Source organism: Ambystoma mexicanum, chromosome 1p, assembly GCF_040938575.1.
Source record: "Ambystoma mexicanum isolate Mex_15411 chromosome 1p, UKY_AmexF1_1, whole genome shotgun sequence".
NCBI classification, from domain to species: domain Eukaryota; kingdom Metazoa; phylum Chordata; class Amphibia; order Caudata; family Ambystomatidae; genus Ambystoma; species Ambystoma mexicanum.
The window spans coordinates 488,779,546-488,791,899 of record NC_090921.1 but is presented as its reverse complement, the minus strand read 5'-3'; the positions used below and the strand labels follow the sequence as shown (position 1 = coordinate 488,791,899).

General features: G+C 44.2%; 1 protein-coding gene across 14 annotated transcripts in view; it reads right to left on the bottom strand.

Moving 5' to 3' along the window:
• Positions 1-12,354, bottom strand: part of PTPRS (protein tyrosine phosphatase receptor type S) — a 671,876-nt gene that overhangs the window by 67,409 nt on the left and 592,113 nt on the right. The window lies entirely within an intron of this gene.

Genomic DNA, 12,354 nt, shown 5'->3' with positions numbered 1-12,354 from the left:
TAACCATATATCCAGAATGCATTGTGGCGCTATTTACAAATGTAGACATCATTCTTATGCTATGTTAATATACATAATGACCAATACCACACATCACAAATATTTATCAAATGTATCAGTAGGTGGCTCCAAAGTTAGGGAACACATGATGGATTCAGGGGTTAACTTTTGGGATTCACACAACACTAGCCAGAGCAATGGCAAGAGCAGCGGAAGTTGCTAGTCAAATATGGACGCATTATTTAGGTAGTAGGTTTAATGATCTTTTCTGAATGCTAATTAACTCGGTGAGAGAGGCACTTATGTGATAACGAAGTGGATGCCAATAAGAAGAAGATTGCAACACGAAAAATGTGCCATCATCCATAAGCCAAGATTTTTATCTGAGATGAAAACATTACTTCCTGAAATATCAAACATTTGTACATAGTTAACCTCGCACATTTCAGTGAAACACACTCATACATCACTAACATACATACTTTCATGAATTGCTGCCGTCTTGTACTCCCATTATACTATCCTCATCTCCTAAGTACTGGTGAGAGTCATTTATTGAAGTCAAATATTGATATGGACTTTACCAGTATGTCTTTGTGAAGCTTCTATCTCCTTAGAATCACATGCTTTACATAGTCTGCCATCTAGTGGCTGGCTCAGAGTATAAAAGTTGTTCTTTCAAAGTTAAAAAAAACCCAGTGTTGACAGGAGCGTTCCCATCACATAATCCTTACTCTACGTGTCCAGGTATCCATTATCCCTCACGTGTCAACGCCTCAGAATGCTTCTTTTTCTGCATGATGCTTGTGAAGGTTGTGCATGATAGGTCTTTATTTCATTTTCTTTTTATCTGTCCCATACTCGTGGCGGGAGGCAGGACGGGCGCATGTGATTCAAAGTAGATGCAAACTTCAGAAAGAAAATTACTGATAAGTAATATTTGTCTTCGAGAGCTTGTCAATCTGCTTAGATTCACATGTGTTGCACCGATTAGCAAGCAGGAGGTGGGAGATTTGGGACAATTTAAAAAAGATTTTATGTACTGCCTGACCCACCTGTGAGTTGGACCATGCCTGCATGTTGATACAGAAGTGTGGTGTGACAGTGTGACCTGAGCTCCACATTACCGCTTCACAGATTTCGTCAAGTGGTACATTGGCTATCAATTCCAGAGTAGCCCCTCTCCTGCATGTGGGGTGTGCCTTAGGTTTAAACGGTAGTGTCTTTTCTGCTAGTAGATAGAGTTGTATACATCGGACATTCCATCTGGAAATAATGGCCTTGGTAACAGGTTCACCCTCCCTACGAGTAGCAAAGGACACAAAGAATAGGCTTGTTTTGTGTATTTTTTTGTCCGTTGTAGGTAGAAAATGACTGCTCTTTTTATATTTAGTGTGTGAAACGCAATTCGTCTTCTACTTGGAGGGTTTTGGAAAAAGGATGTCAGTTTGGTGGGTTGGTTAACATTTTGAGATGAATTTAGGTGAAAAACGTGGCTGTGTGTGAAACACATCTTTGTTTTTATGAATGGTAATGAAAGGCTCTGTTACGGGCAATGCCTTGGGTTCACTAAACCTTCTGATAGATGTGACCACTGTGAGAAAGGCCACCTTGAAAGAGAGGTCTCTTAATGTGGTGTTATGCATACGTTCAAAAGGTGCACCCAGGAGTCTCTGCAGTACAATGTTTAGGCCCGACCGTGGGAGTATGTGAGCCGCTGAGGATGCAGTCTTTTAACTCCCTTCATACAGGCCTTAACCACTGGTACGCTCCACCAGGATATCTTTTGCTGAGAAGTGGTACAAGCTGCTAGTGCTGCTATGTGTACTTTTAATGCATTAGCACGACCTGAGCGCCTAGCAGCTAAAGCGTGTTACAATGTGTGCAGGCTTGTATTCAATGAGGTTAATTTTGTCCCTCTTGCATCATATCAGTATATTTCCACTTGGTTTAATAGCAGGGTCTCGTGTTCCGTTTCTGTGCTTTCCTTTGTATTTTCATACACCTATGAGGCCGTTGTAAATGACTGAATTCTATGATCTCAGGAGCCATGATGCTAAGATCAATGTTTGTGGATGGGTCAGCTTCCCCTTCTTGTTGGGCGAGGTGGTCGGGTGTTGGGTTTCGTTTGAATGGGAGCTGCATCGCCATCTTTAGGAGGTGTGGCCCACCTCCTAAAGTGTGTGTCTGGCCCACATTTGTGCAATTAGGATTACTGTTGCACTCTCGTATAGTAGTATGTGGATCACCTTGCGTAGAACTGTGGTTGGGGGGAAAGTGTATGCAAATATCCCGGACCAATTTATCCATGGGGCAAGCCCCAGAGATCCTTTCTGAGGGTACCTGTATGAGAAGCTTTGGAATTTTTTGCTTCGAGTTGTTGCAAGTAAGTTCACTGTTCCTGTTCTCCACATCTTGAAAATCTGTGGATGCGTTTTCTACCCACTTGTGGGTTTTCTGGAACACTCTGCTCAGACTGTCTGCCAGGTGTTTTTCCTCCCCTAGTATGTGTTATGCTTGTATGTGAATCCCGTTCTTGATGCACCACTGCCATATCTCCTGTGCTAGGGTGGGCCGTGTTAGTGAGTCTGTTCCTCCCTGTTTGTTTATGTATGCTATGGCGCTGGTGTTGTTTGTGCTTATTAACAAACTCTTGTTGTGTGATAGTGTTTGGAAAGTAGCAGTGCCATCTTTAATGCTAAGAGCTCTAGGAAGTTTAAGTATTGTGTGTGGTCTGTGTCTTTGCCTATGTGCCTTGCACCCTGAGTTGCTGACAATGGGCACTCCAACTTAACAATGGGGCATCGGTTGGTATTTTTGCCTGAATTGTTGGCTTTTTGAAGGCCTTTCCTTTTAAGAGATTGTCTGTTCACCACTGCAGAGCATTCACCACCTCCCTGGAAAACACCACTAAATTGTCCTAATGGCCCCAAACCTGGGACCATTTGTTTGGTAGCCATTGTTGTATCGTTCTCATGTTCGGACATGCAATTGGTACTATGTAACCGCATGATGCATTCATACCCAGCACCTTAATGTTTTTCCTCACTGTTACCTAGGCTCCAGTCTGAAGCAAGGAATCAGGAGGAGAAATGCTTGTACCCATTATGGGGCTGGGCAAGCCACAGGTATCCTTGAATCTAAGATTGCTCTGAGGAATTGTTTTTTCTGGGATGGTACCAGACTTGAACTTGTCTTATTTATGGTGAACCGTAGTTGAAAAAGTAAGTCTACAATGGACCGTCTGTCTATGATTCCCTTGTAATGAGCCAGTCATCAAGGTAAGGGTAGATGAGAATGTTTTCTCTGTGTAGGTGAGCTGCCACAACCAGCATCACATTTGTGAATACACGCAGTTTCAATGCTATCCAAAATGGAAGTACCTTGAACTGGTAGTGTATCTTTCCTATTTCAATCTTCGGAATTTTCTTTGTGCGGGAGATCTTGGTAATATGAAAGTTGTGCATCTTTCATGTCTAGTCTTGTCATGTAGATTCCTCTTTTTGGAAGGGGATGACTTCTTGCAAAGTTGTCATCCTGAATTTTTGAGGATTTACGAATTTGTTAGTTCAAACACTGGTCTTTTTTTTTGCACTAAGGAATACAAGGAGTAAATGACCTTGTTTACCTGATCTGGCTTTACTCTCTCGATGGTGTTTTTCCTGGAGGAGAGCCTAGCCTTCATTTTGTAGGAGTTCCTGGTGTTCCTGTGGCAGCTCCATGTTGCGTGGTGACAGGTTTCCTGGAGATCCTACAAGTTCGATGCAAGTGTCTAGCACCCACAGATTGGATGCAATCCCCCTCCCAGGTGTAGGTGAATGATGTTATGCGACCCCCCACAGGGATAAGGACATGCAAGTCTTTGCTTGGAGGCAGAGGATGTGTATCTAGGAGGTCTGCCATCTCCATTTAGGTTTACCTTTACACAGTTGTCTAGAGGTGGATGGATAAGATTGTTGCTGTTGGTTTCCTGTTGGTTTCCTGAAACCCAGCTGGCTCCCTGCCTTTGGGTGACGTGGCCTTGAGGTTGAGTAAAAGTGTTGAGATGAAAGGACTGGCAGTTTGTTTCTCCTCCCCTAGGTTGAAAGATGGAAAGATCTGCCCGACATTTGACCCAGTGTTTTGAGTGCGTCATGGTCCTTTTTAGTTCTTTCTAAAGTGCTGTTGACTGGTTTTGTAAACAGACATGCTTCCTCAATGTGCTTGTTTAACTAAGTGGCCTGTGTTTCAGGCTTGACGCATGAGCCTCTTAGCCATGTATGGCATTTATTCACTGTTGTCTCTGCAATCTGTCGTCCTTCTGTATCAGCTGCATCAAGTGTGTTTTTTTTTATAATTGCATTTTTCCTCTTTAATAGTCTTTCTAAAAGAAGACTGCACATCTGCGGGGACATGCTTTAACAAGTCTTCCAGGTCGTCCAACTGTGCCATGTTGTACCTGGACATTAGTGCTGTTGCATTGATGATTCTTAGATTGTAAGTAACATTTGTTGCTGCCTTACTTCCAAAACTGTATATCCACCTAGTCACCTTATCTAGGGGATATTCAGTATTGGTCATGGTCATATTTTCCTCTTTCTAGTGGTAGTGACCACCAGAAAACCGGGTGCTAGCTGACCTTTGATGTATATTGGATCTGAATTGGAAGGTTTGTGTTTCTTTTCCACCCTTGGCTTTACTGGTTTTATGGAGACTGGTTTTACTGATGGATTGATCCTCTTTTTAATGTCTAATAAAAGTGGGATGTAATGTGCCACCAACAGTTTCTCTTCTAGGACGTCTGCCATGAAGCCCTTACATTCATTGGGCTTGTCCATGAAAATCCAAAACCTGTTAGCAGCTCTTTGCAAGAGGTTTGAATAAAATAAATTGTCCTCTGTTGGTGAAGAGGCTACTGTGTTCCACCTCGTCTGGGGAAGGCATCAAGTATTCCTCAGGGTCAAAGTCGTGAAACTCACGATGGGAGTCCATTTTCACAGTGTCCACAAATTCCTCATGTTCTGTGAGGATTTCAGATTGAGTTTCCCCTCAGATCCTATTGAGGGATGGTCTTCTCCTGCCCTAGTTACTCTTTTCCCCTTTATTTCCTGAATTTCCAAAAAGCCATCCTTTTTTACATAGTGTCTTTGATTTCATGCATTGACCATTTTTTTTTTGTATTTTGACATCAGTTCTGACGCGGTGAAACTTAGATTTGAAGATTGACCTAAAACAGCAGTGGCAACGTCATGGACGTCGGCCATCTTTTCCTGGTCTTCCTCCCAATCCTCCTCAGAATCAGAGATGTCTACTAACGTTTTACGTCTCAGCACCTTTGGCGAGAGTTATTTCCCCCAGTGTCCACTGTGTGAAACGTTACGTGCTGTTTGTTTTGAAGGCTCTTTATGTGGGGTTGAGTGTTTCGAAGACTGTTGAGTCGGCTTGTTTCTAACCTTGTGTGTTGTGTCTTTAGTCCTCTGCAAAGAATTCGGCAAATCGATGCTCTTGCTACACTTACGTCTGTGTTTCTGCTTCTGCGTTTTTGTGGTTTTTAGATCGCCTGGGGATTTCTCCATAGCTCACCCTGACATTGAGCCATCAGAGCTGGACATATACTGCAGCAGTGCTTTTTTCAAAAGCACCTTTATTTTTGGCTGCGAGGGGCCGGTCTCCCTCATTTGGAACTCTAGATCAGGGATTCGACGTGTGAGCGACGGACTATGGCATTTCCAAAACCGCGTGCATGGCGTAGTAGGCCCGGCGCTCCAAAAGAGTTTTCGGTTTAAATATTTGGCAAGCCCTGCAATGTTCCTGGGAGAGAGTTGTTGCACACCCTGTTTGTGTCTCTCTAGGGGAATGTGTAGCTGCCCCTTGGGCAAAACCTAAATGGTGCGTTCTCCATATGAACCTCTGGTAAACAACTCTAGCCTGTAATTTGCCAAGTAAGGTGTCAAAGAAATTCTCTAGGCCTTCGTGAACATTAAAGTGTGAGGTGCAGCAATAAGGCTCGGACATAATGGTGGCATGTTTTTGGGTAGAAACCTATTATATGAAAAAGGGTTGGAAACATGCCTCGTTGTCCCTAAACTAAGGAAATTGGCAGAATGCCCAATTCATAAAGTCTGTCACTGTCGTGTTTCAAAAAGCCTACTTCTGTCCCTAACACTAATAACCTAAAACAAATGTGCAAGGATGATCTCTTCCTAAAGTAAAGTGTTCTGTGTAGATCCAACTAACAGAAAAGTCCCCAGTCTCTTGGGTAATCACCAGTGGAAAAAATAAAGAAATGTTCAAAACTGTAGGACTCCAAGGTTAGGGTCATAATCCTTTCCCCTAGAATATCCTCCTTATAGGCTTTCTCTCCTTTTGGGGCCTCTCAGGTCTGTACTTGCTTAACCAAATGTTAATGGGCAGTTCACAAGAATATACTCCGTATGCTTCTATTTATCCCACCAACTTGGCAGACTCCTTTTGGCCTAGCGTATGGTTTGTTAGCACAATGCATTCTTCACTTATTTTGGGTGCGGATCCCAGACTCGCAATATTCCGAATGGCTTGGGTTCTCCCTTGCCAAGCAAATATCCTCTCTTGGACTATCCCTCTTTTGGGTGCAAGTCCCACTCACAATATAACTGCTTGGTTCACGCTCCTGCCAAGCAATTATCTTTTCATAAACCTCTTATTTGGGTACAGGTCCCAGACTCGCAATATTCAAACTGGCTTGGTAGTCTCTCCTGTCAAGCTTTGGTCCTCTCATGGACTGTCCCCTCTTTGGGTGCGAGTGCCAGACTCATGACATTCACAGTTGATTGGTTTAATCTACTGCCAGGCAACAGTCCCAACGTGGACTATCTTTTTTTTGGTGCGGGTCCCAGACTTGCAATATTGTGTTAGGCTTTGTTTCAGTTTCTCATATGGGTGCGGGTTCCAGACCTGAACTTCGTTCCCACTGTTCCAGACCGTGTTAATCCGGCTTCCGGTCTTCACTCCCTTCCTACCCCAGACCTCCAGAACCTCTAGGGTAACCTGTGTACCATTTTGCTACCTTCTGGTAGGTACCAGCATTTCCCAAGGGGCTGTTGTGTCTCTGTAGGCTCCTGTTGCGTTCGGGTCTTTGTCGCGGTCGGCAGTGACTTTCCTTATGTCTGCTTCTCCCCGGTGGTCTGTCCTCTCTCTTGAATACTTTGCTGGTGCTCTGGATGTCCACAGGCTTTCCATGGCAGCAACGCAAGCAGTCCTTGATTCTGAGACTTTGCGGTACAGCTCACCGGTTTCCTTCAAGTCCGATCACTCGCCTGATGCAGCTCAGGATGTTTAAACTGCTGCATTGGAAAAGGCGTTGGAAAAGGGAGTTGCTTTTGGCCCATCACGTTCTCCTGATCATCATCTTCTTCTCAGTCATTGAGAAGCTAGAGTGCTCATTTTGTTTCTCCATAGTGATCCTGTGGCTCCTGGTCCTCATCTTCTCTGTACATGCCGTAGAGTCAGATGTAACATACTTTGTATTTTCTAAGGGTTGAATCTTGTCAAGTATATTTGGTTGACTAATTTGGCAATAACAGATATTGCCCTTATCATAAAAAGGGAGGGGAGGACTGACCATTGGGGAAGGGTTTAGTTGTACTAATGAGGGGGCATACCGCGTTCTCTGAACACGGCCATCCCTAATCCCATAAGGGGATCCTCCTCCATGTGATCCTCCCTCGGTGCACCACCCCCAGAGGGACTATTGTACTGTGGATGCACCAACCTGGACCCTTGCGAAAGGTCTCCCCCTAGGGGAGAAGGAACAACATCCTCAGATTCGTCACAATAGCTATGTCTAAAATGTGTAATTACAGATATTCCCTCACTCTCCATACTGTGCGCCTGCCGTTTCACAGTCATCTCAGCTCTAGGGGAAACTTCATTCAACTTGTCTCAATGTCGATCTAGGCAATCTGCGTGCAATGCCGTCACTGTTTTTCTCTCCACTCCAAAATTTGTTGCCAACTGATGGTGGAATAAAAACAATCGGAGGAGTCGACACAAGAGATTATGGGCACATTTACACGTAGGATAGGGATAGTCTGACAGAAACGCACCTGTCGAGATTCCTTTTTATTTTACTTAAAGAAAACACCTGTTGTACTTAGAGCCAATGACTAGATGGGACACTACACAATTCATGTGAATCTAAGCAGATTAACAGGCTCCAAAAAACCAATTACTAATTCACCATATTCTAACTTTATGCCCATCAATGGAGAGTCTCTTCTTTCCACTTTACTTGTCTATACCACGGTCACAGTTTTTCTCAATACCCACATCACTGAATTATTCACTTTTAAGAAGTCTTAGATAACACCACATCTTCCATTTCATACATTTCCATGCAGTCGCGTTCATTCAGAATAAAGGCTACTACACTGGGAAATATGGCCAACCCCCATTCCTCAGATCATTCCTTCTTGCCATTTTGGAGTGCACGACAGGAGAGTGACTATTAGGACAAGCCTCTGATTGGTTAATTCTTATGGCCGTAAGATATTATGCCCAGTTTGGTGATTTTCAGGTTACTTCATCGAAGCTTGGTCTCTATGAAATCATGAGAATTGAAAGGCTTCACACTTGTAGTGGGTTCCTTATTGCACCAAGCAAAAGTTGAAAAGTCTTAATTTTTCAAGTAGGTGAGAGAGTAACCTGGGATTTAACTGATATCTTTACACTCCATTTAGAAATTAGAATGGATACATTCAGAATTTGGGATGACTGCATGGGAGCTGGATAATTAGGTTATGACTGCAGAATAGGGAGAGCAGATTGGATCCGACAGGAACTTGGGGTAGAAATTGTTAGTTGGGCCAACAGCTTCTCTTTACATAGACTACAGAAGGGTAATGAAAACATTTCAGAGGCGACTGGTTACATAAAGAAGATGTAAAATGTAACAATCACTTATCACAAAGAACATTAAGTTATCCCAAAATGAATTCCCCAGGATATCGAGGGATAATGCTCAAAACACCATTCATGAAAACTGCATATATTATGAAGAACTTTCCAAATAGCGGATTGAAATTCTCCAATACACCATATTTTACTCACTCCAAAGGGCCTCCTATAAAACTTGCCACCATTCAGGGGTTTTTCTATTGCACTCATTTTCAAAAGGCCTTTATTCATATGCAATGGGCCTCATTCCGACCCAGGCGGTAAGGGGTTTACGGCAGCGTAAACAGCGCCGACGCTTCCGCCTGATTCCAAGGTCCCTTAGCGCCATGGAGGATTTAACACCTGCTTTTAGCAGGTGTTAAAATCCATGGCGCTAAGGGACCTTGTTGTTAATTACGCCACCGTAATTTATGGTTATGGTGGCGTAATTAACGCCTTCCCCACTCCCATTATGCCCTATGGGGCAAAAATGGGAATGGGGAAGGGTAAATGGGGATTGGGGACTTACCGCCCCGCCAACCTCGGAATGGGGCGGTAAGTCCGCCAACCACCATGGCGTAAACGTAGTTTACGCCATGGTGGTAAAGGTACGACCCAGGCGGTAACTTACCGCCTGGGTCGGAATGAGGCCCAATGAGTCCTTAAAAACACCCGACTATCCTGCGAACCACTTGGGACAATGTGTCCAAAATTGCCAAAACGTCCAAGAACGTGTTCCCAGGAACCTTACTTCACTCAAGAAAAGATCTCTTAATCTACTTCTCCCCATATCTTCCCAAAAAGGGTTTCCAAAGCGAAACATGGAATAGAAAAAGTAACACATTTACAAACAAAGGGCTCCTACAAAACAAATCTCACAACATCAACAGTTCTGCGAGGAAAACGTTCATGTATCACAGATAGATATGAAACATAAAACGAGCTGCCTATCACCAGAGGAACTAAAAATCCAAAGCATAGAATGAGCGCCTGCCAAACTGGTTCCTCAGAGGAATGATCTAATCAAAGGTAAGCATCCAAGGCAAACTCTGAAATATCAACCCAGAAAGAATATCTTGCCAACAGCAAAAGCAGAGGTTGTGCACTATCCAGCCAAGTAACCTTGCCAAGAAACATCTGTCGGAGGAAAAACATCAATAAACAGCCCTTCAAATATGATGGCAAAGCGAGCTAATGACCGACATCTAACTGAAGGATCTTATACCAGTTAAAAGCCTCCAAATCAGTCTTATAAGAAACCCAACAAACCCCCCCCCACCACCCAAAATCCCTCCAAGCCAAGTTTATCAGCACTAGGGAAACTTCCCCCACACCATTAGAGTCTACAGGTCCAAATCCATCCCCACAAATTACAAAGATGCAATACGTTTCCCCCCCCATGTAACATTCAAGAGTGCCGGGTCTGAAAGCAAAAAAGAATTGCATCCAACTGCACATCCTGAAGTCCATCAAGATGCCTTCAATGACTCAACAGTCGAAGGCAGAGCCACTTGTAAACATCCCCAACAAACAAGGTAACCCACCCCAGCAGCATATTGACCACCAAAGAAGCGTCTTTGTAACACAGACATTTCTACACAAACCTCGGACCTCAAAACACTGCCGATCCCAAGCAATAGATGACAACAGCAACCTCTTGACTGCTGTCAAAAAGTAATGGTTGGAGAAGTAAAAATATCCAATCATAGGTCACAAAGACCTATTTTACTGAAAGCCAGCTATTGTCTAGAATCTGTGAACATATCCCTGTGGAAACAGGTCACCATAGACACATCCAAATTCTCAACAATTAGCCGTGGCTTACGTTGAAGGCGTTAGCCAGGGCCGATGCCAATGTAAGGCAATTGTAGGCAGCTGCCTAAAGTGCCACACGCGCAAACTCTCTTTGGTTCCAAAACATAATTCTGGCCACAGCATAAGAGAGGACGTGTGTGCCAAAAGGGCACTTTGCCTTGTATGCCATAATTTCTTGAATCCGCACTGGCTTTCGACCTGTTATCTATGCCGAGTTATAGAACAGCAGGTGGGTGAAGTGGGTGAGAAACTGGTAGAGGTTGAGGAATGGAGGCGAAGGGGAGCCATTGAAAATTTCGAGCCCCGATGGGAGTCAAGTGGAAAGCAGTGCTAGTGGTAGCAGCAGTGGCAGCAGTGATGGCAGTTCATGGGCAGCCCACCAGAATAATTAGCACAAAGATGGCAAGCAAGCAAGACATCAGTTTTACAGCATGCTATGTTGTACCCAACCCGACCACCTCGCCCAGAAATGTGGCATGCTGGTCCTAAAAGAACCCTCCAGCGAACCCCAGCACTTGCTTCTCTTTGGCTCAAAAGAAAACCACAAAATGGAACACGGGCTGTCACAACAAAAGGTGAAAGGTCATGGTGATTGCTACATGCCCAATTGTCACTCTGCTAACCTTTGACCTTTCTTCATGGCTGAGTTGGAATTGCCAACACATCTCCATTGTCATCCACAGCAGGGCCACAGAACATACATGTAATGGGTATTCATTGTCCCATTCTCAGGAAGCTATAAGGTAAACTCTTGCAATCATAGGATTGTTTCTCTGCCATGTAACACTGACACTGGTGTGGACACAAACACACTCTAGAGCTTATTCTCAGCAGCTTCTCAGAGCATGGCAGGGGCATGAACAAGCTAAACCTCTCTTCCAGTAATCTTCCATCTCCCCTGGCATTGGCTCAGAAGGCAGCCGGCACACCCGCACCTGCACTGTAGCCCTTCCCAAACAGGCAGGCCATCTATTTCAAGTGGGCTAAAGGATCTGGTGTGGGCAGTGCACCAGTTCTCTCCCATTTAGGCATCAGAAAACCCACAAAGGTGCCCACAGATTGGCAGGTGGCTGAGTCACAGACTGCAGCGGGTCATTGAGACCATATGCTTGACTTCATGCAGCCTTGCAGACTCTGGTTTGGGCGCAACACATCTACCATCTGTTCTCAGAATGAGCACGGGGGAATTGACTTCATGCGCACTGAGATGGACCATACTATCCTTTCAGAAACCCTTCAAAGTTAGGAAACAACTGACACAAAACAGTATAAAAGCCACCTTTAACTGCACTGATAGGGTTGCAGGGCGGGCACCGTTTAAAGTGACAACATCAAATTTAGACACATAACATGTTTGGCTGTGCTGCAGCCAACACATATCCCCCTCCAACCATCAGAGATAATCATCCAATCCCACCTCTTAAAATCCTTGCACATGGGCAAGTGTCGGTGGGGCTGACTATTGTGTCCCCAAAAGAAAATGAGACGGTTGTCTGGGCAAAGAAATCCTCCTAAACTTTTCAAGACTGTAAAACTGCTCGGACTCAAGGCATAAACATTGATGGCGCAGAGAGGAAGTGAGATGAGCAAACACTGAGACCAGAATCACAAACCCAAAGGAACAAACAAAGAGAAAATAAAGTTTAA